This window comes from Hyperolius riggenbachi, chromosome 4 (genome assembly GCF_040937935.1).
Source record: "Hyperolius riggenbachi isolate aHypRig1 chromosome 4, aHypRig1.pri, whole genome shotgun sequence".
Taxonomy (NCBI): domain Eukaryota; kingdom Metazoa; phylum Chordata; class Amphibia; order Anura; family Hyperoliidae; genus Hyperolius; species Hyperolius riggenbachi.
The window spans coordinates 100,742,101-100,748,145 of NC_090649.1; positions in this window are offsets into that span (position 1 = coordinate 100,742,101).

Sequence of the window (6,045 nt, forward strand, 5' to 3'; positions counted from 1 at the left end):
TATACCCACGTGACGTTGTGTGGGAAAAAGCAGAAAGCTGTGCAATTTACAATTGTGGGGGGGGAAACTGTGAAAGCAAAATGTGTTTCCCGAGCCATTGACTTCAATGGGCAGTGCAGCCATGCACGTTTTGCCTTTTACAGCAAGATGCATGATTCCAGCCAGTGTGTTCCCTGCCTTTCAGGTATTGTTTACCTGTTACACCACTTTTCACTTTTATATATTAGACAGAATCTCAACAGATGTGACTGTGGTCTTGACTTAAAGAGAATCTGTATTGTTAAAATCGCACAAAAGTAAACATACCAGTGCGTTAGGGGACATCTCCTATTACCCTCTGACACAATTTCGCCGCTCCTCGCCGCATTAAAATTGGTTAAAAACCGTTTTAAAAAGTTTGTTTATAAACAAACAAAATGGCCACCAAAACAGGAAGTAGGTTGATGTACAGTATGTCCACACATAGAAAATATATCCATACACAAGCAGGCTGTATACAGCCTTCCTTTTGAATCTCAAGAGATTATTTGTGTGTTTCTTTCCCCCTGCAGTTCTCATGCACTGAAGTTTCAGGCTGCTCTTTTCTTCCTGCAAACAGCTTTGCCCTTGTCTGTAATTCTTCAGTATGTAAAAGCCCAGCCAGCTCAGAGGACGATTTATCCAGCTTGTAAAAGATAAGAGAAGAGAGAAGCTGCCCTAATCTAAATAATACACAGGCAATGTGCATACAGGGGCCTGGAAGGGGGAGTTCATAGCAGAACCACAGCACTGAAGAACTTGGCAGCCTTCCAGACACAGGCCGACAAGTCTGACAGGGGAAAGATACATTGATTTATTACAGAGACAGTGATAGTATAAAGTGCTGCAGTAAGCCAGAACACATTAGAATAGCTTTTTGAACTTGTAGGATGATAAAAAACAGGATGCAATTTTTGTTACGGAGTCTCTTTAACACTATGCCCACCCCTTGGATTTGTACAGAGGTTGGGCAGAAGGTATTGTATGTAGCCTGGCAGCATTGTAGTGTGCCACAAGCATTAACATCTACACTCATGCACATGGGGCATGAGCAAGAACAGGAGTGACACACAGAGGTATGAAGGGTGGAGCGATTGCATGACTGCTCACATGCAGCCTTATTGCCTGGTGTTATATTAAAGTGACACTGAAGCGAAAAAAAACCTCATGATATAATGAATTTGTTGTGTAGTACGGATAATTAATAGAACATTAGTAGCAAAGAAAATTGTGTCATATTTTTATTTTCAGGTATATAGTCTTTTTTTATAACATTGCATCATTCTCTAATAAGTGTAGTTTCCACAATACACTCAGCATTTTAAATGATTTCACAAAGCAGGCTAGTGACCCTTTCAACTTTTCTCCACAGAAAAAACACAAAAACAACAACAACAAAAAAAAAAATAAACAATGAGAGACAGTTGAGATATGTGCTTCAAAAGACAGAGCTGTCCACGACTTCATAAAGTTGCAGAGCTCACAGAAGCTCTTTTGCATAGATAACTGAAGTTTTTCAACGCTTCCTGTACTGGAAACTAATATGAGACTCATATCTGTGCTAATAATGTTTTATTTCTTATCAGTAGTACACATACAAAATATTATATCATAAAGTTTATTTCCACTTCAGATTCCTTTTAAAACATTATTTCATCAGTGGCTGCCAGTGAAGGCTAATTGGAGTTTTAGTGCCAGTTTTTGATTACTTGGTGCCCAGTGGCAATAGTGGATGCAGAGGTAGCAACTGCACCAGGGCCCCTGGACTAGAGGGGCCCACTAAGTGCCCTGCTTCAACCGCTTTATTAGCTCTTTGTTGGTACTCAGCTGGTTATGATCACCAGCTTTTATTAGTTGTAACCATTAATAGACTGTTCTCCCCAGCCTACACCTCTCTGACACTGCAGCTGTCCTTGGCAGATTTGGTGCTCTATATCAATTTTTATGCATAGAGCACTTAAAGGAATACTGTAGGGGTGTCAGGGGGGTGGGGGGGAATGAGTTGAACTTACCTGGGGCTTCTAATGGTCCCCTGCAGGCATCCTGCGCCCGCGCAGCCACTCGCTGGTGCTCCGGCCCCGCCTCCGGTTCATTTCTGGAATTTCAGACTTTAAAGTCTGAAAACCACTGCGCCTGCGTTGCCATGTCCTCGCACCCTCTGATGTCACCAGGAGCGTACTGCACAGTCACAGACCATACTGGGGCTGCGCGGTACGCTCCTGGTGACATCAGCGGGATCAAGGACACGGCAACCCAGGCGCAGTGGTTTTCAGACTTTAAAGTCTGAAATTTCAGAAGTGAACCGGAGGCGGGGTCGGAGCATCGGTGAGTGGCTGTGTGGGTACAGGATGTCTGCGGGGGACCATTAGAAGCCCCGGGTAAGTTCAACTCATTTTCCCCTGACCCCCCCTACAGTATTCCTTTAACCACTTGAGGACCTAGGGCTTTCTACCCCTTAAGGACCGGCCACTTTTTTTCCATTCAGACCACTGCAGCTTTCACGGTTTATTGCTCGCTCATACAACCTACCACCTAAATGAATTTTGGCTCCTTTTCTTGTCACTAATAAAGCTTTCTTTTGGTGCTATTTGATTGCTCCTGCGATTTTTACTTTTTATTATATTCATCAAAAAAGACATGAATTTTGGCAAAAAAATGATTTTTTTTTTAACTTTCTGTGCTGACATTTTTCAAATAAAGTAAAATTTCTGTATACATGCAGCGCGAAAAATGTGGACAAACATGTTTTTGATAAAAAAAACCCATTCAGTGTATATTTATTGGTTTGGGTAAAAGTTATAGCGCTTACAAACTATGGTGCAAAAAGTGAATTTTCCCATTTTCAAGCATCTGACTTTTCTGACCCCCTGTCATGTTTCATGAGGGGCTAGAATTCCAGGATAGTATAAATACCCCCCAAATGACCCCATTTTGGAAAGAAGACATCCCAAAGTATTCACTGAGAGGCATAGTGAGTTCATAGAAGATATTATTTTTTGTCACAAGTAAGCGGAAAATGACACTTTGTGAGAGAAAAAAAAAAAAGTTTCCATTTCTTCTAACTTGCGACAAAAAAAAAATGAAATCTGCCACGGACTCACCATGCCCCTCTCTGAATACCTTGAAGGGTCTACTTTCCAAAATGGGATCATTTGTGGGGTGTGTTTACTGTCCTGACATTTTGGGGGGTGCTAAATTGTAAGCACCCCTGTAAAGCCTAAAGATGCTCATTGGACTTTGGACCCCTTAGCGCAGTTAGGCTGCAAAAAAGTGCCACACATGTGGTATTGCCGTACTCAGGAGAAGTAGTATAATGTGTTTTGGGGTGTATTTTTACACATACCCATGCTGGGTGGGAGAAATATCTCTGTAAATGACAATTTGTTAATTTTTTTTACACACAATTGTCCATTTACAGAGCTATTTCTCCCACTCAGCATGGGTATGTGTAAAAATACACCACAAAACACATTATACTACTTTTCCTGAGTACGGCGATACCACATGTGTGGCACTTTTTTGCACCCTAACTGCGCTAAAGGGCCCAAAGTCCAATGAGTACCTTTAGGATTTCACAGGTCATTTTGAGAAATTTCGTTTCAAGACTACTCCTCACGGTTTAGGGCCCGTAAAATGCCAGGGCAGTATAGGAACCCCACAAATGACCCCATTTTAGAAAGAAGACACCCCAAGGTATTCCGTTAGTAGTATGGCGAGTTCATAGAAGATTTTATTTTTTGTCACAAGTTAGCGGAAAATGACACTTTGTGAAAAAACACAATTAAAATCAATTTCCGCTAACTTTTGACAAAAAATAAAATCTTCTATGAACTCACCATACTCCTAACGGAATACCTTGGGGTGTCTTCTTTCTAAAATGGGGTCATTTGTGGGGTTCCTATACTGCCCTGGCATTTTAGGGGCCCTAAACCGTGAGGAGTAGTCTTGAAACGAAATTTCTCAATGACCTGTGAAATCCTAAAGGTACTCATTGGACTTTGGGCCCTTTAGCGCAGTTAGGGTGCAAAAAAGTGCCACACATGTGGTATCGCCATACTCGGGAGAAGTAGTACAATGTGTTTTGGGGTGTATTTTTACACATACCCATGCTGGGTGGGAGAAATACCTCTGTAAATGGACAATTGTGTGTAAAAAAATCAAAAGATTGTCATTTACAGAGGTATTTCTCCCACCCAGCATGGGTATGTGTAAAAATACACCCCAAAACACATTGTACTACTTCTCCCGAGTACGGCGATACCACATGTGTGGCACTTTTTTGCACCCTAACTGCACTAAGGAGGCCAAAGTCCAATGAGTACCTTTAGGATTTCACAGGTCATTTTTGTTTCAAGACTACTCCTCACGGTTTAGGGCCCCTAAAATGCCAGGGCAGTATAGGAACCCCACTAATGACCCCATTTTAGAAAGAAGACACCCCAAGGTATTCCGTTAGGAGTATGGTGAGTTCATAGAAGTTTTTATTTTTTTGTCACAAGTTAGCGGAAATTGATTTTAATAGTTTTTTTTTTCACAAAGTGTCATTTTCCGCTAACTTGTGACAAAAAATAAAATCTTCTATGAACTCACCATACTCCGTACGGAATACCTTTGGGTGTCTTCTTTCTAGAATGGGGTCATTTGTGGGGTTCCTATACTGCCCTGGCATTTTAGGGGCCCTAAACCGTGAGGAGTAGTCTTGAAACCAAATGTCGCAAAATGACCTGTGAAATCCTAAAGGTACTCATTGGACTTTGGGCCCCTTAGCGTACTTAGGGTGTAAAAAAGTGCCACACATGTGGTACCGCTGTACTCAGGAGAAGTAGTATAATGCGTTTTGGGGTGTATTTTTACACATACCCATGCTAAGTGTGAGAAATATCTCTGTAAATGACAATTGTTTGATTTTTTTACACACAATTGTCCATTTACATAGAAATTTCTCCCACCCAGCATGGGTATGTGTAAAAATACACCCCAAAACACATTATACTACTTTTCCTGAGTACGGCGGTACCACATGTGTGACACTTTTTTGCAGCCTAGGTGCGCTAAGGGGCCCAACGTCCTATTCACAAGTCATTTTGAAGCATTTGTTTTCTAGACTACTCCTCGCGGTTTAGGGCCCCTAAAATGCCAGGGCAGTATAGGAACCCCACAAGTGACCCCATTTTAGAAAGAAGACACCCCAAGGTATTCCGTTAGGTGTATGGCGAGTTCATAGAAGATTTTATTTTTTGTCACAAGTTAGTGAAAAATGACACTTTGTGGAAAAAAACCAATAAAAATTAATTTCCGCTAACTTTTAACAAAAAATAAAATCTTCTATGAACTCGTCATACACCTAACAAAATACCTTGGGGTGTCTTTTTTTCTAAAATGGGGTCACTTGTGGGGTTCCTATACCGCCCTGGCATTTTACAGGCCCAAAACCGTGAGTAGTCTGGAAACCAAATGTCTCAAAATGACTGTTCAGGGGTATAAGCATCTGCAAATTTTGATGACAGGTGGTCTATGAGGGGGCGAATTTTGTGGAACCGGTCATAAGCAGGGTGGCCTTTTAGATGACAGGTTGTATTGGGCCTGATCTGATGGATAGGAGTGCTAGGGGGGTGACAGGAGGTGATTGATGGGTGTCTCGGGGTGGTTAGAGGGGAAAATAGATGCAATCAATGCACTGGGGAGGTGATCGGAAGGGGGTCTGAGGGTTTGGCCGAGTGATCAGGAGCCCACACGGGGCAAATTGGGGCCTGATCTGATGGGTAGGTGTGCTAGGGGGTGACAGGAGGTGATTGATGGGTGTCTCAAGGTGTGATTAGAGGGGGGAATAGATGCAAGCAATGCACTGGCGAGGTGATCAGGGCTGGGGTCTGAGGGCATTCTGAGGGTGTGGGCGGGTGATTGAGTGCCCTAGGGGCAGATAGGGGTCTAATCTGATAGGTAGCAGTGACAGGGGGTGATTGATGGGTAATTAGTGGGTGTTTAGGGTAGAGAATAGATGGAAACACTGCGCTTGGGTGGTGATCT